Source organism: Lucilia cuprina, chromosome 5, assembly GCF_022045245.1.
Source record: "Lucilia cuprina isolate Lc7/37 chromosome 5, ASM2204524v1, whole genome shotgun sequence".
NCBI classification, from domain to species: Eukaryota; Metazoa; Arthropoda; class Insecta; order Diptera; family Calliphoridae; genus Lucilia; species Lucilia cuprina.
Genome location: NC_060953.1, coordinates 13385737 through 13412994, shown reverse-complemented (window position 1 = coordinate 13412994; position 27258 = coordinate 13385737). Strand labels below are relative to the sequence as shown.

General features: G+C 31.8%; 1 protein-coding gene across 1 annotated transcript in view; it reads left to right on the top strand.

Moving 5' to 3' along the window:
- The first annotated feature begins 5384 nt into the window (after positions 1 to 5384).
- LOC111687100 (insulin-like growth factor-binding protein 7) overlaps positions 5385 to 27258 on the top strand; it is a 46710-nt gene continuing 24836 nt past the window's right edge. Inside the window, exon 1 of the mRNA XM_046952614.1 lies at positions 5385 to 5926. The gene's annotated coding sequence lies outside the window, so the exon portion shown is untranslated. The remainder of the gene's footprint in view (positions 5927 to 27258) is intronic.

The window sequence follows — 27258 nt, the reverse complement described above, 5'->3', positions numbered from 1 at the left end:
CAAGATCAAAATCGCAAAAACAATAAGTGAGAAATTGTAGTCGGACGAGGTCGCCAAAAGTAAAACATTATTTATTTTTCATAATAACGTATTAAAGTTGAATTGTACCTTACCTCAGATATACTTAAGCAATTAATTGTTGAATAAAATTGTGGACATTTAAGTCAAATATTGAAGAAGGGCTTTTTATAGGGACTAGGGACAAATGAGGCCCTATATAAGTTCACGAGGGTCATCAAGGCTTGTTTAGAACTTGGTTTGCGACCTGTAGTTTGATTAGAAGGATTACAGGCCCTATTCGGTATGAGGGATAGGTGAAATAATGAACCGATCTTTTGTTAGATATGAGCTTTATCCTTAGGACAACAGATGATCATGTAACAAATTTTATTGAATTTTCATATTTGCGACCTTTAGTTAAATTACAAGAACAGATGGACGGGCAAGTCAACTCAGAAAATGATTCTAAGCCGATTGGTATACTTTAAGGTGGATATAGCACTAACATTACTGTGCGTTACATACATCAATTAAAAATATACATACATGCAGTATTGTTCGAAAGTGCTATATTTTCTATTTGAATTGATTTATTCAAAATTATATAATTGAAATAAAAACATTATATGTCCTGATGTTGAAACACAAACAGACTTGGATTGTTTTTCTTCTTGGGACGTTTTTCGCCAACAAAATGAATTATATGATTTAGAACAACGAACAGAATAACTTACTTTATTGCGATTTTCAGCATGATAATGAACCAAAACCTTTGGCAAAGTTGATCTAAGAGTAGTTATCGAGTAATGGGACCCAAATTATTTGATTATCCATCAAAATCTCCCGACTCAAGTCCCTTAGAGATGCTGTTCGGCAAAGTTGATCTAAGAGTAGTTATCGAGTAATGGGACCCAAATTATTTGTTTATCCAACAAAATCTCCCGACTCAAGTCCCTTAAAGATGCTGTTCGGCATTCTGAAACGCTGGGTCGAAACTCGCAGTTTTAGAAAACATTGCAGCTTTTGAATGGCTTAAAATCCGCTTGGGATTAATTATAACTACACTAGTAACTAATCTATTCAATAAAGGTGTTTGGAACTCAAAAGGACCAAAGATTTTCATAAGAACATCAAAAAGTTGCTTAAGTTTCGAACAGCTATTTATGGAGTTGATTCAGTTATTATTTTCTTATAACTTACAGCGAAATGGAATTAAACTTTTGTTGTTAGTATAATGTAGACACATAATATTATTATTATCAATTATATAATTTTTAATAAATCATTTAAAATAGAAATTATAGCTCTTTGTATACAATACAAAAAAAAAGTTGCTTAGGTTTCGAACAATACTGTATATATTTTATTTTACTTTACTTTCAAATTATACGTATACTTAATATTTATGATATCAATAAATCATTAACACGTATACGTACAGGTGTTGTTAATAAAAGCAGTAATGTAAAACTTTCCAGTTGAAATAATAATATGGAGATGTAGATCTCTTTCTGCTTTTATATATTCAAACTATTTGTTCTTCCGAAGGTTTTGTTAGATATTTGCCAGAGAGTATCTTAATATAATACACGCATTCTTAGGAAGTGGATTAGCCAATAGTCTTGCCTATAGAAAAGTCCATAGAACAAACAATCGAATATTCCACAGACTAGTTATTCTATAGACTAGTCCATTTATAACTTTAGACTATAAATGCTGAACCATAGTTGCTACTCGGAGATATGTTGGCCTACACAATGGTTGATGTTTACAATCTTTAATGGATTTAGTCTCACTACTTGATTCTTTGTTATTTATTGGGATGTACATTGTCATGATGCAATATTAGGTTTTTATGACTGAATCAGCTATTGACTAATGCTAAGAGATCGTTTCTTATAAAATTTTCGAAAATTATTGCTTTTGAACTTTAACTTTTGACAAATCATTGAACTAAACTTATTTAGATCTTTGAAGTATAAAACAGTTTTTCTACTAATTATCTAAATCTTTCATATAACATACTACGAAATATTGGTATAAGATCCACAAAACTAAATTTTCAATACTTTTCGGATCGATCTCTCTATGTCCGTTCTTCTGTCTGTTAGTCTATCTGTCTGAAGTTTTCTATTATGTTAGTTCGCTAAAATGGTACTTTACTGCGAGCGAACAACTCTTTGCAACTGCGACAGTATTTATTTAAGGGGAGCCAAAGCCGACATACCTGTTATTGCTTCTATCAATCAGATATATATCTCATCTGATCCGATTTATGAGGTACCTTGTGTATCCAGGAAAAGAAAGATTAATGTTTCTTCCTTTTCCCTGTCTTTGCAACTGCGACAGTGATCGTTGAATCGGAGCCCAAGCAAGCAGGCTTGTATGTCTGCCTTTTATCTAGTGTTCCTAGATTTCAGCCTCCACTTCGGTTTATAAGGTGAGAATATCAAGAGCCGATCCCATTATGTCAAGTTCATCTGCCTGTTCATAGCGCTGGGGTCCAGGGGAAGTAAGATGATCGCTTCTTCCTTTTCCTTGTCTTTGCAACTGCGATAGTGATCATCGAATGGAATTTCAAGCCTACTTGCATAACTGCCTATCACCTAGTGTCCTGTTATTACTGATATCAGCCTAGATATGTCTCCCCTACTTTGGTTTATAAGATGTCTTGTCCGTTTTTCTTTACATGTGTCTTTGTTCTTTTACTTATTTTCAGCCTTTTGAAGAATGAATTGAAGGATACTTCTTTTGATAAAACCTTACGGTGTTGCTACTGAAATGGCATTGGGAATATCAAGAGCTGATACCGTTCAGACAAGATCATCTGCCTGTTCATTCGCAACGTAGTCTCTATACGCAGGGACCCAAACATGGGTAAAATCAGACAAACGACCCAGTCTTAACATATCCTTCTTGCACTATCTAATTAATAGAAAAGTGGTATTATAAGAGTTTAGTGGGAGACGACCCAGCCTTAACATATCCTTCTTGCACTATCTAATTAATAGAAGAGTGATATTATAAGAGTTTAGTGAGAGAAGTACCGCTTGACTATCGACAAAGATTCCTATGTTGAAGCGAATATTAAGGTCATGTGGTGCCACCCTACAGGCTGACATTATCTGCAAATATTTAAGCCTGAAAGATGCTTTAGTTGTTGGAAATGTGGTGATATATAATTACCTCGGCTTCTTCACAAAAGACACCAGAACCAACACTGCACTTCATCTTAGAATTATTTGTAAAGATTCTGGTCGTACATATTTACTTACTCCTCAAAGTAAATCTGATTTTAAATACTCTATCTAAGTTCGTGTGTGTGATAATATAGTCTGATGGTTGATTCACCAATGGAGGTGATAGGCTCAAAATCTTAGCGTGTCCATATGTTCATGATCTCAAACTTTCTAATAAGTTAAACATCGCTGCGCTGTAATCAGATATGTTCATTATATGCAACATTTACAATTTACCTACTATGTGCTTGAAAAGGTATGTTTTGCCTTGAAAAGTTCTAGAGCTTTGCTGTCCAAATGCCTTACATTTATTTGAATATATTTGACAGATTTTGTTAAAGTTTACTTATACACTAGTGTGTCCACCTAATACTAATACCTCTTAGTGGCTCATTCTGACGATAATTCCTTTTCTAGTCTTGTGTTTTTGTTTCTCTGTCAAACTTATGCTGTGAGTATCTACATAGATATAGATAAATTTTTCTATCCATAAAACAAAAGATTTACATTAGAATTCAATAAATGTGAGTTAAATCAATAAAAGTTTTCAACAAGTTTTTTTTTTTTTTTAACAAAATATGTACAAAAACTTATTTATAGCACAAAAGTTATACTACCGACAACTGCCAGCTGTTAAGAACAAATAGAAAAGCTTAAATTTTTTAACTTTAACAAATTTAAAGACTTTAAGGCATGACAACACTAAAGGACTTTTTGCTAAAAAAAATAAAACTTAAACAGAAAAAAAAGAACTGAAAAAAACGAAGAGGAAAAAAACGATTATAGTTTTGCATAACAATAAATAACATAAAACACTATTGTTTAGCAAAGGTCAGTGCAATACTAAACTAAAACGAACTAAAGAAAAAGCAGAAGAATAATACGAAAAAAATACACACAACTGAAATAAAGTTCCAATAAAAATATTTTTACAAGACAGAAGAAAAAAAAACAAAAAAAAACTACGGTTTTAAGGCAAACCAAACACAAAATAACCGAATGGAAATAACCGACAAAAAATGCAGCATATGTTAAGGCTGTGAAAGCAGTACTACAACAACGACTAAAGACATCAAACTTAGAAGAAAAAAAACACACATAAAGCCAACTAACGAACAAAACCTTGGAAAGTCTACACAATAATAACTCTACACAAGAGTAGAGCAGGCGCAAAAGAAAAATACTGGGGAAAAAATAACGGTTAAAGGAAAAGGATATTTTTCTTGTAGCAGCAAAGAGCCAACAAGGAAAATATGAAACAAGTCCTAGCCTAACATGAGTTCAGTCTATGGTTTTATAACGTAAAGAAAGGTAGACAAAAGCGCATCAAAAATTTATGATAAACTTTAAAGAGAATATAAGAAAGAAAAAAGCACAACAACAATAAAAACAACAAATATTTAAATAAGAAAAAAAGTTAAAGTATATTTTAAGGCAACTTAAAAGAAAAAAAAGTATGTAAAGCCTAATTAAAGGCTACTCTTAGAGAATTACTGTGAATAAAAAATATTTAAATAATTTAAAAAGAAGTCTAAAAGAAAGAGAGAGAAAGAAGAAAAGTAAAATAATTAAGAAAATAAAGTGTTAAACAGTGATTGATTGATTATAACCAAAAAAAAAAAGAAAAGAGTTTTTAAACAACTATAGCTAGTTAACGCCTAAATGTGTGCTTCCTTTTTTTGGTTGATATAATAATACAGTTGTTGTTGTTTGTTTACAAAAACCTAAATTGAAAAACTACAAAGGTTTTGTTGACTTGAAATATAACACACAAACGGGCGGCTTGTTATATGGTTAAGGCAAGTTTTGTTATTGTTGGGGTAACGTGTGTTGATGTTGTTGTTGTTGCTGTTTTTAATGTTATATTTATGCGAAGGTGTAAAACGTGTCTTACGTGTTTGAATTTTGACAAATATTATAAACGAGCTGTCTGTCATTAACTTTCCAAAGGTTGTGTTTTTATTTTTTTTTTCTTTTATACAAAACTAGCAAACAACCTAAAGGAAAAACCAAACATGAAAAATATGTTTAACAAAATCTAAACATTTGTAAATGTCAATCTTTACAAATAAAGAAAAAAATCTTAAAAAAAAAATTAAATAAAAAATAAAAAATTCAAAAAAATTAATAAATTTCCAAAAAACAAAATTTTTGTTTTATAAAATAAGTTGTTCAACATATAAATAACTAAAATCTGCAATAAAAACAAATTAAAATTAACCTAGAAAAAAATTACATCTTCACATATAAAAGTTATAAATAAACCCCCCCAAAAGTATGCTACATAAACCCACAACCTTAAAAAAAATAAAACAAAAAAGTTGTTGCCATAAATAACTAAATTATTAATAATAAAAAAATACAACATACTTTTTATTCTACAAATCCTGGGGATTAACTATATATAATTTAAAAAATAATAAAATTTTGTTGCCTACTTTTAGGCAAATTATTTAAAAAAAACAATACCAAGGTGTACGTTAATATTTTGCCTAAAAAGAAAAGTGTACGTGCGTGTTTTATTATGTTGGCTTTTCGACATATATACATTTTTCTTCAACTGTTGTAAAATTTTATTGACGGAAATGTTAAATTGATTTGTTTATATTTTGTTGGTTTATTTCTCTCATCCTGCAACAATAATTCCTTTTTTGTGCTGTCATAAAACACCAGCAAACAAATCAAAGGTAAGGCAATAAAATATCTATCTATCTACTTTTAGGCGTTTTTTTATTTTTATGAATTTAATGTTAATTTTTTACACACAGCTAGTAAAACGGTGGAATTCAAAGGGGACTTGTAACTGTTAAGCTGAATTGCTGAAGTGGTTAAAACAAGATTAGAATCTTGTGAAGTTATAAAAGTAAAGTTAACAAATATTTTTATTTTATTAGAGTTTGGAAATGTATTAAGTAAATGGTCATAATTCCAGAACATTTTTTATAAAGTTTTCGCAAAATTTTTGTTCTTCAACATTGACCTACAAATTATTGGACTTATTACTTATTTGCTTATTATCGAAGTAATTTCTTTGAAGTTTTGCTAAGGATTTTTTGAACTTTTTATGTCTAGTACTACAAAATATTGTGGACTCACAAACATAAATTTGGAATTCTTTTAAGATTTTTAAACAAACTTGTCATGTCCATGTTCAAAATATTGGCTTTAGATTCACAAAAGTAAATATAGAATTTTCTTTAGATTTTAAATCAAACTCGTCCGTCCTTCTATCTACCTGTCGGTCTATTGCTATTATATTAAAGTCCACTCTGGTGAAGCTTAAAGTCTAAAGTTGTTCATAATTATCATCTGAAAGTAAATTTGGAGTTATTTTTTAGAGTTTAAATCAAACTCAAAATGTCCGTCCTTCTGTCTGTCTGTCTGTCCATCTGTTGAACGCATGTAAAGTTGGTGAAGCTTGAAGTCAGAAGTTCATTACTAATATTATCCATTTATATGATTTCCTTGCTATTGAAAAGCTGAGCTAAAAATATGGGTAAGATAATCCTATAAGGCCTCTTGGAATAATGAAACGGTGGGTAGAACCACAAAGAATATGTTTAACAATAGGTTGACCCTGATGAGAGCGAGACGAGAAATCTCCTCAAAATTAACAAGTCTGCGGTTAGTATGATGGTCGTATTCTGAGTGGACACACAGGATTACGTGCACATCTCTACAAAATTGGATGTGCGGATTCAGACGAATGTAGAGCATGAGGATAGGACTGTGAAACTCTGGAGCACTTTCTTTGCCACTGTCAGGCATTCGTCGAAGTTAGATTCAAGTATCTTGGAATGTCAAAGTGCCGTGTTGGCCTTATTTCACAGTGATCTGTTTGCTTCTGTGATGACTTACATTATACACCCTTTGCAGTCTACGTATATAGAATAATCGTTGCAGTATACGTAATCTTTGTTGAAATACTTGAGCTATTTTAATAATCTCTGACCATTGCCGCCCAGTTGCTTAACTTTTGATATCCAAAAATATCACCACCTAAGGACGTAACCGACAGACAGACGTTTGAAATAAGACGAATACTTTGTTATCAGCCCACAGAGAAGACATTGTGGTAAATTTGGTATGAACTGAGTTTTTTCTGCGAATACCTAAACAAGGAGAGAAAAATCACTTGTATAAGATACCTTTGATCCATCATCTTTCAACACAGCAAACTTCTCATTCATCCAACAAACTCATTGAGAACAATATCTATCTAGGTATACGGGCTGGCAAGATTCCCTCATTTATCCTATATAATAAACATTTAACACCAACTCATTTTCAACGCTTCGCCCCACAGTCACTTCGTTGTTGGGTATCTCCCAACTTATTTCAATGGAACACACATGAATATGTTCGTAATAAAAGAATAGTCTTGTATTCCTGAGTGTTATATAGTTCTTTTCAAGGAAAAATCGGTTGGTATATGACAACTGTATAACATTTTTGCTTCTTTAGTAAGTAGATCAGATATAGTGTGTTTGAATTATTTACTAAATAATTGAATGTACTTCTTCTAATATTCAATGTACACGACATCCTTCTCATGGCCTTACCATCCTAAAACACAAGTAACATGATCTAAATAAAATTTTATAAACATTTCAAAACCAAAACAAAAAAATCCATTAAAAATACATAAATATAGCTGCGCCATAACAATAACGAAAACATTTGCAAAATAAATCCTTAATGTCTACTTTTTCATCATTATTTTTATTATGACACCTTAATACAAATCCTAAGTGCTTGTCCATTATAGGTGTTGGTCGTATTATTATATTTCTTTTTTTAAGAATTACTTTATATTCTACACAGCTGTTTCTTTTGTATTGTGACAAAATGAATGATAATGTGCTACGATATTTAAAGAATAATAACAAATTTTCTATTGTCCTTGTGATGGGAAAAATTGACAAAACATAGTTAACTACCCGAGCAGCTCATGCTGTTTTAACCAAAAACATAAATTTAATTCTAAAACATTGTCTACGATTTTAAGAGATGAATGATTGGTGGTTGTCATAGGTCAAGAAACATTGACAAAAACTTTGCCCAATCTTATATACCCACCATCAAACTGTATGTTCAGTTTCTAAACCGTAAGTGTATGAGTAATATTCTAAATAGGACCATATGCGCGTCAAATTTCATTGCTATACTCGTATTTATACAACAGTAATGATCGTGAGGTCCTCTTGAATGAAAGCTATCCGAAAACGGTGTGGTCTCTATCGTGATTTTAACTGACAGACGGACAGAGGAATAGACGGACGGACATGGCTATATCGTTTTAGAATTAAATGTAGACTCAGAATATATAATATTTCGATGTGTTACAAACGGTAAGAAAAAACCAATATACCACCATTTTTTTGTTGAACTACTCTATGAAAACATGTATGATTTTCTACAAATATATACTCTTTACTGATTCAAGGACAAGAGGGATTTAATTTTTGAAATATTTATCCTCCTAGTTCATTTTTGTGATCTCTCAATAAAGAGAGAGTATAGCAAGTTAAGGTTAGGATGAATAAAGAGCCACACCATTTTTAACAGATTATACCGTTAGATTACTCAAGTGGTTACTGTACTGTATCATTTTTAACACTGACAACTCCTCCATTCCTAGGGGAGTCCTTTCTCGCTAGCAACTCCAATGAACAACGCTCTGATACGAATGTGTCTGCAAGACTCTGTCGACACTTTTAAACTCGAACTTTCTTATGTCCGGTCAAGTGATCAACTTAGTGGAATGACAGGCAGCACAAGACGAATCTCAATACATATGTCGACAAGGAGCAAACAATTGGCAATCAAATCATCTCGGACATAATATCCGAGATGAATCAACAGGAATCCAATGCTATTCCTTTCTCTATTAATCTATTCAAGTACATTTTTCGCAATAGCATGAAAAAACAAGTTTGGTAGACCGAAATAAGCCAACAAAAAATCAGGATCCCTCTTTATGCCAAGAGGATATGGCGAAGGATGTTTGAATTTTCAAAGCTAACCAAACCCAATAATTGCCCCGGCTGGAAGAGGTAAACCTCAACCAAAGTCGCTGACATATAACTATATGATTGTCTTTGAGATGGCAACAACACCAAGGGCTAAGTTAATCAGTAATTTTCTCTGGAGCAGACTTTCCTCGAACTTCCATAAATTTCCATTCTTTTAAGAAAAAGTTTGATCTATAAAATTATAGGCAACAACCAATTTTTAACCTAAAAATTCATCAACATATAGTGGAGCGCTACTACATGAATGGTGTTTGTAGAGAGTTTCCTAGCACATGTATAGCTGCATAGATCATCCAGTAACATCATCATCACTAAAGAGAAAATGCAGACACATATAGCATTTGCATATTTACATCTGTTCTCACTCGCCCGATTTCTCCTTAATTCACCAAGAAACATCTATTAAATTTGCAACTACACTGAAAAGAGAATGCACACATACATGTATACCATTTGTATATTTATATCTGTTATCTCGCTCAATTTTTAAAGCCACCGAAATCGTTTCAGGGTGACATCTGTTAAATTAGCAACTACACCAAAGAGAGAATGCAAACATTTTTAGCATTTGTATATGTGGTGGCCTTAGTTAATGACCAGGAAGGCCTCAGTTAATGAACAGTAAGAAGAAGTCTACAGGCAACCGTTATATCATTCCAAGAAAAGACAGACAATATATTTGACACCAACAGCTTATAGTCTCGAGAGATTAGTGGTACTGCATCTCTCTACCCCGGGATTGCAAAACAGTTATGATAGTAGAAGTAAAAAATTAACATGCCTCGATCGGTAGTGGAAAAATAAGTGGGATAAAGAGCGTATAGGATGTAGTCTCATTTTCAATGCATTAACAAGGCTATTGCAACAGTCGATATAGTTAGTTCTTAGTCATCTGGTTTGTACTTATGTTTATTAAACAAAGTTCCGTTCAATCAAATCTTTAAGTTTTACACCTCGACTTGAGCTTTCTAAACCATTTAAGTTGATCTTGCCTATTGTATAACTCAATATAGTTGATTCTTATTCTTATGGCCTGTACTAAAGTCTATGAGATAAAATTTCGCGATTACTTAGGGTAGATCTTGATGGTTTGTACCTCGTCTTAACTTTTCTAAACCACTTGAGTGGATATTGTCCATTTATAAGAGATGTAAGTCAAAGCTTTAATTTTCAACTACTTTTAAAGCTCCAGTTTTAGCTAGTTTGTCCGCTTGGCACTGTCGGTTACAGATAAGAGATAATATTAACATATATGACGAAGACCATTTTAATAGCTAAGCAGTCCTGTTGTCAAAGCCTGACTACACAGAAACTCATATATATGAATAAATGACCCTTTTTAATGTTTTTTATTTGGTAAGACTATAAGGTTTCTCTCAATTATAAAAAAATGGAACCTTTATCGAATACAACTGAATAGTTTGACAAGTGTATTGACCAAAAAATGTCCAAACTATTTGATCACACATACAAGCCTAATATGTCATCATGATAACGTGTGGTGACATGTTACATTTCATGTAGAAAACAAGTAAGAAATTATAGTCGAGTGAGGTCGATAATGCAAAACCCCTATTTGGCGCGTTTAGTTGTATGGGGAGTAAAATAATGAACCGATCTTAACCATTTTCAATGGTTATTTTTAAAATTTTGACCTGTAGTTTTATTACAAGGTTTAAAAGCTCTATTCAGTTGTATAGGACGGGTTCAGTTGTATAGGGGCTAGATGAAATAATGGACAGATCTTAACCATTATCAATAGGCTTTGTTCCTGGGACAATAGAAGATCATGTACTAAATTTAATTAAATCGTCTTTAAAATTCCGATCTGTAGTTTGATTACAAGGTTTACATGGACGGACGGACAGATGGACGGACATAGCTTACCGTTACAATTATCAGCACAAACCCAATATACCCTCTCCTTTAAAGTGATGTATAACTTTTTCAGAAAATCTTGTTAATTAGTTTCCTTCTCTCGCCTTTTTATAACACAAATCTTACTCCTTGTGACGACTATTTGTTTCCATCGAAGCTGAACTCTTTTTCTTTCTCTCTAGAATGTCTTTATTTCTAAACACGGTATACGAAATCAGCTCGATTCTTTCTTAGTATCAAAAGATGAGCAGTTTTTTTTTTCTCAGTAACATATCAAAACGACTTAGCTAACATGGCCAATACCTTACAAGTGGATAAACATCGAACAATTTAAAGTTAAATCCTCAATAGGTCATTCACCCTTTTCATAAATCTATAACACCTTTTAGCAGAAATAAACTTTTGATTTTAAATATAGATTTTTCTGCGAATTTTTAACCCTTTATAAAATATGCAAATTTTTTCATACATTTTCTTCTGCCTAAAAATATGTTTCATATTTTAAATTTATTAAATCAAAATAGGATTTTTTTATATTTTCCTGTTAAAGCTACATTTTGGTCATAAAAACAGAAATATGTAAAAATTTCTAAAGCATAAGTTTTTCCTCAATAATCAAAATATTTTTCTTATAAGTATAAGTATTTTATTAACATATAGTTATAGCTAAACAAAACTAGATAAATAAATACATATGTTTGTATATTTTAATGTGAGTAGGGGTGGGTGTATGTGTATCATTGAATAAATGTATTAGTGCATATTGTATTTTCACTTAAATGTACCTTTTGAATAATTCATTAACCTAAAATTGTTTTTCACATTTCCATGTAATACTAATACCTACATATACCAAGCCAAACTACAGGGGTTTGCTGGGCAGGATGTTTTGTTTGAATGGAAGCATTGATAAAATGATAGCAGAGCCTTTTGTGTCTGTCATATACAAGTATGACAATGACAAATATTTTCTTTACACTTCTGGGTTTGTTTTCTTATAAGTATTAGTATTTCTTCTTCATTCTCTAATACTTTATCTTGTTATTGTTGTGTTTATTGTTGTTTAGCTTCATTTACGTCTTGTGCTGTGGAAAAGTCACAGGACTATTGTATTTCATGTAGAATTATTCTCTCACTCTGTTATACTTATTTTGATGTTTGAATGTTTATTCAATTTGTGTTTGTATTTGTGAGAGTTTTATGTGTAAAATAGCAAATATACATATTTCATTTCATCCTTTTTAATAGCAAACAAATTTATCTTTTGGGTATTTTTTTTTTTTTTGCTAAAGATACTTAACTCTTTTGTTTACTTAATTTTTGTTGTTATTTGCTTATATATCCCTATAAAGACAATTCTTATATGTTTGTCAGTGTCTCCTAAAGAAAGCATGAACTAAAGCCTTTGAGCTATGGAAATATAAAAATTGTTATATAAAATAAACTTGAGACCTTTTATTCACAACATAAAAAAAGTATATAAAGAAAAAAAAATAATAATAAAAATGACACAATAAAGTATAAAAACACTTAAGGTATCATGTAGTCTATAGTCTAGTATTACGTTAACACCAAACCCAGTAAAATGTTAAAGCAAGAGTAGGAAAATATTTCCGTATCACACAGCACAATTCTATTCTTGTGTTTTAAAGTTAACAACCGGAAATAAAAAAAAAACATTTTTATAAATCTTTGAATAACAGTTATATAGTTTACTGGGTTATTTTCCTAGAAAATTTTAAAAATATTTATATAAATTATTTTTTATTGTCAAAACCTTTAAAAGTGTTATGTGAATATGACCATGATTGTATTAAAAAAAAACCCAAAAAAAGAAAGGTTTTAAAATTCACAAAATATATAGTAAAATATTAAGTTCTCAGTCCCTTTTAAACATTTGATATTGTACACCATGTTGTATGATTTATATGCCATTTAGAAACACCAGTACGTATGATTAATATGCATTATAAGTAAAAAGGTAAAAAGTTAAACTTTTTTTGGGCAAATTTTTAATTGGTTTTATAGCAAAAAAAAATGAAAAGAAAATAAAATCGGTCCTGTTCGAATATGTGATACCCTACTATGGAAAAAAAAATTGCCTTAAGGAAGATGTCATCCAAATTTACAAATATAAAACAAAATCAAAAGAAAAACTCGGTGGTTTAAGTTTTTCGAATGTGACGAATGTACAGTTGTCTGCAGTGGTTACCTGTCTACAGTAACATGATTCAGACTAAAGTCAATAACAATCACTGAATACTAGACGCGAACATCAACTTATTAACTTATAATAAAATGGCCATTAAAGAAATTCTACCCCACTTTTGTTGAGGAAGTAGCAAGATATTAGGTTATCCTCTTTTATGGGGTCCTAGACACTTTTTAGGCACCAAAGATAGTTTGTATACTAGTCAATAGAATACTCCGTGAAATACTTAATAGCATAGGCTGGTCTTGATTCTAGTCAATAGAAAACCAAAGATCGAATGACCTTATTACGTCGACATTGATGAAAGAACAGAGCACCTTGATGAAACAACAGAGCAATGGCAGGGCGTTAAATTTGCTAATTTTATTGCGATGATGTGAGGACATAGTTGGACAGTTAGTCAAGAAATTTTTGGTATACCCTACACTACACTACCTATACCCTACACGTCAGCACAAACCCAATATACTCTGGGTTTGTGCTGACGTTGGTAACGCTCACTAATAATAGTGCTAAACCACTTTAAAATATATCTATCGGAATTAAGTAATTTTCTGAATCAATTTAGCTATGTCCGTTCGTTGGTCTGCCCGTCTGTCTGTCTGTCTGTCCGTCAATGAAAATGGTTAACATCTATTATTTCACTTTGTCCCCATACAATTGAACCTGCCAAATAAGGCTTTTAAGTTTATAATTAATATACTCGTTTCTCGACAAAAAGCGACATTTGACCTGCCTCTATAAAAAGCTCCCTTCAAAATTTGACTTAAATATCCGAAAATCTATTCAACAATAAATAGCTTAAGTATATCTTAGTCAAGGTACAATTCAATTTAAAGTTTTATTATGAAAACTACATCAATTTAATTCTTATAACTGGTGTAGGGTATTATATGGTCTTGCTTTTTAAAATTAATTTTCTCCATCATACCAATAATGTATGCAGTTTGCGACAAAGGAACGAATCATGCTTATTTCAAATATTCAGTCCAGAAGGGAAGCGTGTTCTTGTCGTCATGTTCTGCTTGGATCAAAACAAATATTAAATGGCAAACTCTTATTTCTTAATTGTTTCTAACTTGTTTATATTTGACAACATCTTGTGGTCGGTTTGCAGCCAGTTGTATTCAGTATAGTTTGCCAGTGATAGTCTGAGTAGTTTTATAAGGCAAGGTATTACAAAATTGCCATTATTATTTAACTTTGGTGAAGATTCAGTTGGTTGAGCAGACTTTATATACCATCTTCTATGGCTTAAGCTATCACTATGAATCCGTTTTTATTCCGCGCAACAATGCAACATTCTAACCATATTTTGACATGTAAAAATTCTTAAGATTTAAACATCTTTGGCTAGTCTGGACAATTGCTGTGTTCTGTTGTCCTCATCCTTTTAAATTTAAGAAACACATTAACCGTAGGTTAGGTTATCACAGGTAGCCGTTTCGGCTTTACATATGTCCATGTTGATCCCTTTGTACTAACACCTGTAAGAAAAGAAAAAGAGAGATAGGGAAGAGTATAAAAGAGATAGTTGTAAAGAGAAAGTGAGAATGGGAGTAAGATTATTGAGAAAGAGAAAAACCAGGTCATCTACCACGGGTGAATAGTGTGATTACTCAAGTCTCTTTTTTATCCTCGTTTTGACAGTACAGTAATCGTTGAACGTAAGACCAATGCATCTAGTTTGGTTACCAAATTTACAGTGGCCAGTGATAAAAAATATCATCCTACTTAGCTGCGATCTTTGAATACCAAGAAGATATCTTAATCTGTGTGGATTCATTTGTGGCCATAGCGCTCTAGATGTAGATCTCGTGTGCTCACGTGACCATTTGTCGCGAGCAATGCAGAGGCAGTTTTCAGTGATCTGCTTCTTTATTGCAAGTAGTGGAATACCGCAAAAGTGATCTATCTCCAGTCTGCCAAGCATAGTGCTAGCTCTTGTCAAGATGTTAACAATACTATTGACATACGAATCCCGTGTCCCTTTTACCCAAATTAGGGTGATGTTTGCCATCTTATTGAGAGATGCCCTGTATTCATGGACAATTATGGATTTAATAGAAACTTGACTACCAGTATAAATTCTGATATCCCTGTTAGATAACAGAAAGTACCTTAGCCAACTAAACGCCGATGATTTTCAACCTGAAGGATGTGAGATTTTCGTTCCAAATTCCTCAATGAAAATTCCACTACTAACTCCTTTTGTAATCTTGGACCCGTCTGTGTACACTCGGAAACAATTATTTGGAGAACGGAGAGATTTCGGAGACTCCGAAGAGATATAATATTGTAACATTCTCACTAGAGACGGTGCCGAAATACAATAATACACAATATAGTGATTATTCATTAACATAGGTAAGGTTATATTAATAGGAGGATATACATTAGGTCACTATATGTCCAGTTGTGAGCTCCATTTAATATAAGAAAAAAAGTTTGTTAGTAAAAAACATAGTGTTCTTTTGATTTTCGTGGTCTCGTTGTCCTGTACGTAATTCCTAAGAATTTTGCAATCAGCGTTTTTGTGAGAAATGTTACATACGGAAGAAGAGTATAACTCCCAAGATACTTGTATCTAACTTTGACGAATACCTGACAATGGTAAAGCAATTGCTCAAGAGTTTTACTGTCCCTTCGACATGCTCTATATTTGTCTGAAATAGCACTTCCAAGTTTTTATAGCTATCCCTATAATCCTCTGTGTCCACTTAGAATATGTAACATCATACTAACCCCAAACTTGTCCATTTTAATAGCGCTTCTCATGCATTCTTTAGGGTTTCCTTATAGGATCTTTGTGGTTTTACCCACCGTCCAAAGCCCTTTGGGATCCTCTCACTCATTTATCAATTCAGCTATTGTTGCTCGCATTTCCCTTTAAAGTTAATACGTTCGCCCTTTCGTTATTGACTACTACACAGTGGCCTGGTAGCCATATAATGTAAATCTTACCTCTGAAAGAGTATTCAGTTAAAGCTTTCATACAAGCTAATTTTATCTTATATTTAACTTAATATCGTCCTAATTGCTTTCCGGCTGTCGATAAATATGCTAAGCCCTGTAGGTTCCATACTTTTACTAATCCAATTAACTAATGTTCCCTTTAATCTACCATTTAGGACAACCCCACCTCTGGCTGTCCAGGTCGAGTATCTATCTTAATATAAGGAAGTCAATCGCCACCCCCTAGATTTTTTTTTAAGTTTTCACCCTGTCGCTTACAAAGAGGCCACTAAAGAAACTATTGTCTTCATTCTTGTTTGCAAAGAGTAGATGAAATAGACCCATCCAGGTTATTAGACTCCACATAAAGTCTGAAAACAAAAAGACTATTCTTCCTTCCAGATATATGTATATAGATGAGCAGAATGCAAAGAGCTCTCAGTTGAACACTCTTGTTCTCTTTCTGTTACGCGTACGTATGCTCAAACGTGTATAAAAAATAAACAAAACCTGTCAGAGAACAAAGTTTTTACTCTCAGCTTTTTGCTGATTTAGTTGAAAATTTTGAGAAAAATATCAGAAATATGAAGATTTTATATATTTTACTCAAAAATACATTCTTTACTTAATGTCAACAATTGATTTTTTTGTGAAATTAATGTTTTATATATAGACAAGATTATAGAAACAATCCACAACTTCAATTGTATGAATATACAATAAAAGATAAAAACCCAACAAATTTGATTTTTAAAATGATCAACAAATCCAATGTTAAGATAAAGGACTTGACTGAATAGCTGTTGTAACAACAATACCACATCTACCACCACCACCATCATCAACAGCCAATGTCAGTCGAGCTCAAGATAATAACGATGATAATGAGAAAAAACAAACCATTAACAATGAAAATTTTTCCCTTACAATAAAAGCTAACAAGAAAAAACTTTAAGTTTTTATCATTAACGAAAAATCATTGTTTATATAATGTTGGTTTTTTTCGGATTCCTTACATTTTTTTTGGTTTGAAATTTGTGTTTAAAGATACAACAAAAAGGACATGGTTGCATACATATAAGGGAAAAGAAATTGTAGACATTTATAAGCATGCACGCATACATATTAACGAGATTGTAAAACAGAATATATGCAAACACTTGTATAAACATACTTATAATATGTATATGCACACAGACACACGCAAACATATAAACACTTGTATCCACACAAACACACAAATTGAAAATCAGCAAGAATACAAACAAACACACACATACATACATACATTTACATATTATCATATAAAGAATGAAATGCACTGACATACTTCTGTTATAAAATGTTGTTCTTGTTGTTGTTGTCGAAAAGCACACTCATATGTCAACATTTAAACATGTAAACGAGGGGAAAACTAAAAAGATCTTTTTAAGTTTTTAAACTTTAGTGCTAAGAGATATGTATATACTACGCAAAATTTGTATATCTATTAAAATTCAGATATTTTCAGGAAAATCTATTGATTTTTATAAATTTTTGAATAGTTGACGTAATGTAAGCAATGTAATTTAAGTGTAAAATATACCAAATATATATAAAAAGTACATCTATTTAAGAGTTCAGCGTACATGCTTCTTGGGTATAAGTAGTGCCATGTGTACTACTTCAACCAAAGCCCTGGAAACGTTGCTAGATATTCCACCCATTGAAACATTTTTAAAATATGAGGTGCAGCTTACAGCCAAACGGCCCTTTACTTTAGGTGAACTGGCCAAAAGCGCTTATAGCACACGTCATCTATGTATACTGGAAACATTGTAAGGTTATATACAATCATCAGATGTGCCTGATCCAATACCAGATACAGAATATGTCGGAAACTTTGAAACGCTGATCCCAGATAGAATGTCCTGGTCAAGCGGAACATTAGGGCAAATACCAGTAGGAATCCCTTGTTACACGGATGACTCTTAATTGGGGGATAAAGTGGAGCTGGGATTCTATATTGAAGGTCCAGAAGCAGAAATATAACACCGTTTACCAAATCATAACACAAGCTTCCAGGTAGAAGTACGAGAAATAACGGAATGCGTAAATTGGATTAGAATAAATATGGCGCCCACAGCGCTTAAAATATTTACCGACAGCTAGAAGGCATTTAGGGCTATATCAGGAGATAGAACTAAATCTAATAATGTAATGGATTGTAAAAAGGCTTTAACTGAATACTCTCCCAGAGGTAAGGTTCACATCATATAGGTACCAGCCCACTCGGGAGTAGTCGGTAACGAAAGAGCGAAAGTAATAGCTTTATAGGAAAAGGAACTCGAGGCAGTTAGCCTAACAAACGCAAAATCATTCGACGCAACAAAAGCTGAATTAAAAATATGGGTGAGAGAATTCCATAAGACTTCTTGGCATAATGAAACAGTGAGTAGAACCACAAAGATTCTATGGGTTGACCCTGATGAGAGCAAGACGAAAAATCTCCTCAAAATGAGTCTGAAGTTAGTATGATAGTACGTATTCTGAGTGGACACACAGGATACGGGCACATTTATGCAAAATTAGACGTGCGGATTCAGACGTATGTAGAGCATGCGGAGAGGACAGTGAAACTCTGGAGCACTTTCTTTGCCACTGTCAGGCATTCGTCAAAGTTAGATCCACGTATCTTGGAAGTAATATTATTCCAGAAATAACATTCCTGACTAACACTGATTGGAAGATTCTTAGCAATTACGTTCAGGAAACTGAAAAATAATTCATTTAGTTCCCTCTCTTTTTTCTCATGATAAGGAGCGCACAACAGGCCCGACTGTGGCCTAGGTGTATTTCTTCGGATTCGATGAAGTATTTTTTCAATTATAGTGAACTTTTCAATTGTTAACATTATGTAAACAATTGTTGACACAATGTAAACAATGTATTTTTTGAGTAAAATAAACAAAATCACTATAAATAACTTCTATTGACATAAAAAATCAATATAAATTACTTTGAATTGATATATTTTTGAATTATCTTACAATTACAATTATTGACACAATGTAAACAATGTATTTTTTGAGTAAAATGTACTCAACCAATATAAATCACTTTAATTAACATAATTTAAAGATTTTTTACATTTTACTCAAATTTACAATTGTTGACATTATGTAAACAATGTATGTTATGTGTAAAATATACAAAATCAATATAAATCACTTTAAATTGACATATTTTTGAATTATCTCTTGATTATAGTAAAATTTACTATTGTTGACACAATGTAAATAATGTATTTTTGGAGTAAAATAAACAAAATCACTACAAATCACCTTAATTCACATAAATTAAAAGAATCTTTGAGATTTTATTTAAATTTACAATTGTTGACATTATGTAAACAATGTATTTTTAGAATAAAATATGAAAAAATACTAGTAATCACTTCAATTGGCATATTTTTTAAATTTCTTTTTATTAGAGTGAATTTTACAATTGTTGACATTATGTAAACAATGTATTTTTGAGTAAAATATAGAAATTTTTCATAGTATAGCAAATGTCCAAGTAATGATTTAATTTCTACTTAAACATTTCATTGTTGACATTATGTAAACAATGTAGACTTTAACTACATTGTGCAAACAATGTAGATCTTAAGTAATACTTCAGAATTTTTCATAAAATGTTAACATTTTTTTTTTTACAAAAACTGCTGTTTTAATAAAAAATTGCAATTGTTGACATTAGGTAAACAATATAATTTCTGAGTAAAACTGGGAAATATCTTTAAAGTGTAGACAATTCTGTTTGTTTTTTATTTCAGTTGAAAACTTTATTTATTTAACAATATGTAAACAATGTGTAATTTAAGTAAAATTAAAAAATTTCTTTATAAAATGTAAACAGTTTACAACTTTCCTTAAATTTTACTCACAATTTTTACTATTGACTTTTTGTAATCTATGTATTTTATGAGTAAAGTTCATAAAATCTTCATAAAATTTATCTTTTTGAAATTTTATTTAGTAAAATAGTAAAACATTTTATTGTTGACATTATGTAAAATTTGTATTCTACTGACAATATACAAAGTTTTGTGAAAAAAACTTAGGAATTTACATAAATTTAACTTTAATATTAAGAATTTCCTTTTTGTTTTTTCAAAAATTTTTGTTTTGCTTACATAATGTCAACAATGTATATTTTGCATTAAATACATAATACCTTAATAGAATTGATAGTTTTAGGAATTTTGTTAAATTTATTTAAAAAATTTCAATTGTTGACATTATGTAAAAATATGTATAATTCAAGTAAAACATCAAAAATCCTTAAAAAAAATTAAAAATTTTTGAATTTTGAATTTCCATCAAATTGTTAACATAAAGTAAAATAAGTAATTTTGAGTAAAATACATAAAAAGAGTAATGCTATCTTAAATTTGATAAAAATTTCAATTGTCTATATTACGTAAAATATGTACATAGTTGTTAGTAGAGAATTGAAGGATTTTTTTAAAGTCATTTTTTTATGAAAATTTTAATTATTGACATAATGTAAATAATGTTTTATTGGCGTAAAATATACAAATTCTTAATAAATTTTACATATAATTAAAAAAATTTTTAAACTTTGTTAAAATTGCAGCTGTTGACATCAGGTAAATAATGTAACTTTCAAGTAAAATACTTAAAATCGATTCAACAACTTGTTATATGGAAAAAGGATTACACTGTGTAAATTATGGATAAATATAGAAAAATCCTAGAAATAAAATTTTTTTAAACATTTCCAAAACTGTCTTTGCAACTAAAGTACACATCGGAGCATAAATCGCTTATGCACTTGACCATATGTGTAGCTATAAACATTAGTTCCGTTAATACCTGTATACGCCTTTATGTGTACACTAGGGTGGTTCATATTATTATTATTTTTTTAATTGGAGCAGCACTCATGGGATGATCCCTACTTATGCAAAGCATTGGGTTGGAACTAGGAAAATAGGTTGTAGGAAGGAGGATAGAGGGAGTAGTGTTTGTGAACATTTGACTTAAATTTTCTTATGTCGAAAGTGGCAGGGAATACCTCTGCAGAAAGTTTATTCTACATACGAACTGCGGCAGAAGAATGTATTTTACCTGTAATGTGATGTGCGGTCCACTGGCAAAGAATATACGGGTATCGGGAACAAGTTCCCTAATTTCAAAGGAACACATTCCATTCCAGTATCGATAGAACAGTGAAATACACCACACGATGCGACGGTGCTCCTGTGAATCAATAGAGTTGAATACCCTTCTGTCACCAATAAGTACATTTGCCCTCTCCTGCACGCAGTCGAATAGCTCCAAAATAGACTGCGAAGCTCCGGCCCATAAATGAGAGTTGTATTCCATTTTCGGTCAGATATAAGTGGTGTAAATAGTAACAAGATCAGATGGAGTGAAGTATGTCTGGCACCGTTTCATAAAAACCGAGACTTGAATGCTTTTTTCGACACCTGAAAAATGTTTTAAGTCCAGCGGATACGATGCACTGAATTACACAAACATTAGCACAAACGCATAATACCCTACCCACTATAGTGGTTTAAAGTATAAAAACTTTTTCCTGGAACCACTCTATTGTTTTATACCTCCCATATACATACACCAAGTCAACAATGTATTGAGCGAATGTTTGCTGTTATTTCGCTCATTTCATACTTTATCCTTTAAATTAATGTTAAACAACGGTGGGTGGTTCTTGTTAAAGTAAAATTTATCGTAAACTGTTTGTCGAAAGGGAGGTAATGTGGTGCTTTGCACACATGTCTGTGTGTGTATACACTTTATTTGTTATCCCCTATAAAGGACATTGCACAAATGGTAAAACCTGCCAATATTCAATTTTTACTGATAAACTTCTTTTTTTTCTGAAAACTACTATACGGCTGTTGTCATAAACTATTTGTTTTTGGTCTATAGGACAACCCACTTTTCTGCAGGTGCAGGTAAGTTTTATTTTTAAATATTTTAATTTTTTTTCATGGAAAGAGAAATTTATATATTTTTTTCTGATGAAACCAGAGATAACATTTGAAAGGGTTTATTTTAATTATTACTGGGAAAAAGACAGATTACGTTAGCCATTTTTACTGCTAAATGAAAATTATACTACAAAATACTGTGATAATGCTGTAAAAAGTTATAAAGTAAAAATAGAGTTTTCAATAGAAATTTGTTTGCAAAGACAACTGTAGATGAGAAAATAGTAATACTTGATTTCCAAACAAGTCCTTTCCCAGGAAAGAGTTCAATTATAAATATTTTATTTAATTTTTACACAATATTTAAACTGTTTTCTTTTAAATCTATAAAACATTAAAAACTGTAACTTTATATTTATACATTTATTTATATCTTTTTGATTGTTTTTCTTTATAAAATAAAAGTAATATGCAAATCCACTCAATTTCATATAAATTTCATTAAAAATAAATATAATCCGTTTTATAAATGTAACTACATATATTTGTACTATTTTATATAAATTCTTAGAAATATCAATTGATATGCGCAAAAATTCTCAAAATGAGGAATGGAACATTTAGGCATATTGTACCTTTGAAAAAGAAAAAAAATACACATACAATCTACATAGCGAGAGGGTATGAATATCGAAGTGCTTTTACGTGAGTACCTGGCATGACGCCCTATCCCACGGTGATCTTTTTCATCCCCTGGATAGACTTGTACCACGGTCTACGATAAATCATTCAATGAAAAACTCTGGTGGAAATTTTTGTCCATGTACAAGCACTTTGCTGAAGTAATCGAGCTATCTAATCTCATACGATTGCTGCCCCATTTACATCTTGGAAGTTATGTTTACTTCCGAGATGTAAACATAACTTCCGTTTACAACCATGCAAATGGGATGACCTCTGGCAACAGGACCTAGAGACGTAACCGGTGGATCGAAGTACGAATCCATCAAATAAGCCGAAGACTTTCTTCTAACTCACAGGGACACACTGTGGTAATTCTGATATGAATATCTGGACAAGGATGGAAAATCCAGTGGTATCATTTGTATATGATACTTTTCATCCATCATCATACAACCCAGCAGACATCTCATTTATACGACACATTCATAAAAGAAAAACATACGACATATTTATTATAGGTAGACGGGTGGATGAGGCCCGACGTACCCCACATACATCCCGTACCATAAACAATTAATACCAACTCATTTCCAACGCTTAATTCCACAGTCACTCCGCAGTATCTGTTGTTTCGGATTTAAACCACAGCCTCTAATTAGAATTCCAAGGATCCTCGACCAACCGGCCATCCGTAGTACCAGATTATGCGGTGCTCTAGTTTGACCTCTTTCAATTTATGCAAGGACTAAGCCAGGCAGTAGACAGTACCAATTTATAGTCCCGGCCAGACTGAGGAATTGGAAAACCCCTCTATACCCCGGGATTGCAATAACACCAAGGTAACGTGCTACCGGGGGGAAGTGAGAGGGTATGATGCATTTCTGCTGAACGAAAAAACAAACATAAAATGTCCGTCCGTCTATCCGATTGCCTCTAAATATAAACCTTGTGGAACAGGCTGCAAGAAGGGTTGAATGAAGAACGTGGTGCAAGGTCGTCAATGTTCTTTCTTTAATTTGTGAGCAATTATCCTATACATGTACATTGATTATCCTACATGTACTTTGAATTTTACTCTAAAACATGCTCAACTTATCACACAGGGTCTTTGTGACCTCTGAAATGAAGTCTTGTCAAATTAATATGATCTGTGTTTCGGACTACCAATTACGTCGCACTAGCAGCCAACAGAGCCATCTAAGTAGTGTGGTTAGACGATATTATTTTCAGGGTTAGATTGAGTTTACTCTGTCCTTCCCCAACGGGTCTACTATGGCAACAGATTAGATAGCTCGTGTACTTGAACAAAGTGCTCGTATAGTGGATCGGACCATTCATATACGTAAATGGCAATCTGCGTGTAAAGTACACAAAGGGCTTAGTTTTTGCTTAGTTTTACTCACCTAGTGGATGAAAAATATCACCGTGAGATAGGGCTACACCCCGGTACTCTTGTAAAGCACTTCGACTTAAATCACTAACCTACTATATCTACAACCGGAAGCATGTTACTATAATGAAATGCCCTGTATTGGTGTTATTGCAACTCTGATGACGTCACTTTATCCCTCGAACATTCCTTGGAATTATTAGTTAGTTAGTTAGTTAGTTAGTTAGTTAGTTAGTTAGTTAGTTAGTTAGTTAGTTAATTAGTTAGTTAGTTAGTTAGTTAGTTAGTTAGTTAGTTAGTTAGTTAGTTAGTTAGTTAATTAGTTAGTTAGTTAGTTAGTTAGTTAGTTAGTTAGTTAGTTATTTAGTTATTTAGTTATTTAGTTAGTTAGTTAGTTAGTTAGTTAGTTAGTTAGTTAGTTAGTTAGTTAGTAAGTTAGTTAGTTAGTTAGTTAGTTAGTTAGTTAGTTAGTTAGTTAGTTAGTTAGTTAGTTAGTTAGTTATTTAGTTAGTTAGTTAGTTAGTTTGTTTGTTAGTTAGTTAGTTAATCAGCGTTGATGTTGTTTTTGCTTCACCATATTCGTTACTACGACTTTAGTGGTAGGTTAGTGGTTAGCGTTCTAGTCAGGTAAACCGGAGGTGGTGGGTTCGATTCTTAAGATTTGATGTATATATGTACATCCTAACTAACATGACTTTGGTGTTACTTTAAATTTCAATATTTTGATATTTTAGTACGTTAGTTGAAATCCATTTCCTAAAATTCATTCCAAAAAACTATCACGGCAAATATTTTATTGTAAATAAAAAATATGTGTATCTATGAATTATTTTACCTCCAAATCTATTTAGTTTACAAACAACAAATGAAAAAAAATCAAATATGTTGAAAAAAACAACAAAACTAAATGCAACCGAAAAATATAAAAATTTTTTCTGCAATAAAACTTTTATTAAAATGCACATGTACTTGCATATGTATATGTATGTATGTATGTATGTATGTATGTATGTATGTATGTATATATGTATGTATGTATGTATGTATGTATGTATGTATGTATGTATGTATGTATGTATGTATGTATGTATGTGTATAAACATGTCCATCATAGTTAATGGCAATACTTGCAGCAATGAAGCAAAGGGGCAATAGCGCACAGCGCTAATATGAAATGAATAATAATGTATTTTTTCTGTGTGCAATATTTTTCAATGGTTTCCAATAAATTGTGAAATTTTCACTTTTATCAAATTTTTATTTCACTAAGAGTTAGGTGGAAAAATGTACATTTCTGTGAAACTGAATTTTTAAGCAAACCTTTCAATTCCCCTGTTAATCTCTGTTGTTCAATATTAAAATACAGGAGCAAGTACAAGTATGTTTTAGAGGACACAAATGACGGAGTTTACCCTTTAATTTTCAGGCCAAAAGAAACCTCTTTTATATGTAGCGATAATTTTTTTTTAGAAATATTCTCTTCGATTTGGTAATGTTTCCTCTCATATTGATGGAATTTCTTTTGAAAGTTTTATTTATAAATAAATTTAATGAATTCTTTCTCATATAGAGAGAATTTCTTTCTTATATAGAGAATATTTCTATAGTTTATTTCTCATATGTTTATAATTAGTAACAAAATTCTCTCTCTCATATTTTTATAGAAATTATCTCTTTCTCGTACTGAGAATTTTTCTAGAAATTTTCTCTTGAATGTAGAGAGAATTTCTATAGAAATTTTCGATCTCACGTAAAGAAAAAACTTATATAGAAATATCATAGAGAGAATTTCTATAGACATTTTTTACTTATATACAGATAATTTCTTAAAAAATTTTCTTTCACATAACAAGTGAATTTCTCTATAAAATTTCCTCTCATATAGAGAAAACCATGTGGAGACATACAAGTTCTTTCCTTTCATACGCTGACCACTCGCCTTTCTTTTGATAACTGTCAGATATATCATCGCTCTGTTGATCATTTCTGCAAAATCTTGTTTTCAAGGTTCATGAGTATGGAGCTTAGTTACTGGAATGAGATAGAAATAGCGACATCCCATTCTTATCTACAAACTCTAAGACGTTAAGTTACATAGCAAAGACCGACACTCTGTTTGCTTACCACTGTTTTTCAAAAGGAGTCTATTATTTTGTTCAGCAACTTCTGACAATATGGTTTCCGAGTTAACGTAGCTCGGTGATTTCGAGGCTATTGGTTAAAGATGTTTGTCAGTGCCGCAGCTATTATCTTTACGGTCTCGTTGATGAAAACACCGAAGTCAAGCGACTAGAAGTTTTAACTTTTAACGAATCACCTTTATAATTCTATCTATGATAACCAGTCGGTGAAAACATTACCTGAATACATTCCGGCAGATCTTTTTCTTTAGCTTCTTCTTTGATGGAAGAGCTTCGGTCTCGTTTATAATATCACTACCCCACGTAGTCTTTGTCATCCACTGGGTAGACAACGTTATACCAACGCCCCTTTATCCTTCAATAAAGAACTCAAGTGACAATTTTTGTATATGGATTTGACCGGTCCATGTACAAGCACTTTGCTGAAGTACTCGAACTTCCGAGATGTAAAAACTTCCGTTTACAACCACGCAGCTGGGATGACCTATGTTGATTCGGCAACAGTACCTAGAGACGTATTTGGTAGTCCGAAATACCCAACAAATGGATCAGGATCCCTCTTTTATGAAACGATAATGTGACAAAGGAAGTAGGAATTCCAAAGTCAATGATTTCAATAATTGCCTCGACAAATAGTAGCATAGCACATATAAATATATCCTGTTGAGATGGCAACAGCACCGAGGAACTTCCCCGAAGCAAAGAAGGCATACTAAATCAGTACTAATCTCCAATATATGGAGACTTTCTCAATCGTTT